Consider the following 437-nt stretch of genomic DNA (forward strand, 5'->3'; position numbering starts at 1 on the left):
CTGAGGCAGCCCAAAAATTCCAGGAGGAGCCGGAGAGCCCGGTGCGCTCATGGGGACTGTCCCCTGAGGGTCTCAAAGGACCGTGGGAGAAACCAGTTCTCCAAACTGGGATCAAACCCACCTTCACCAGTCTCTGCTGAGGGGGTGCAGGGGGGTCTGGGGATGGAGGTCACTCTGCTGATCCGGGAACAAGCGATTTCCTGCGGTTTTACAGCGTGGTGGGGGTGAGGCAGGAATGATGGAGAGGAAAGAAAAGATATTATTAAAAAAAAAACTAACGGAGGCGTTTTGTTTCCGGAGACCCGTCACGATAAAGTCACCTCGCTCCTGCGAATGCTGCTTGGGAAGCAGAGTCTAAATTCCTAACATCAGCACTAAAGCGAGGGGCCAGAGAAGCACACGCTCGCAGATTTTTACAAGCTTCTCGAAGGCAACAA

Source organism: Pterocles gutturalis, unplaced genomic scaffold (genome assembly GCF_000699245.1).
Source record: "Pterocles gutturalis isolate BGI_N339 unplaced genomic scaffold, ASM69924v1 scaffold1003, whole genome shotgun sequence".
NCBI classification, from domain to species: Eukaryota; Metazoa; Chordata; class Aves; order Pterocliformes; family Pteroclidae; genus Pterocles; species Pterocles gutturalis.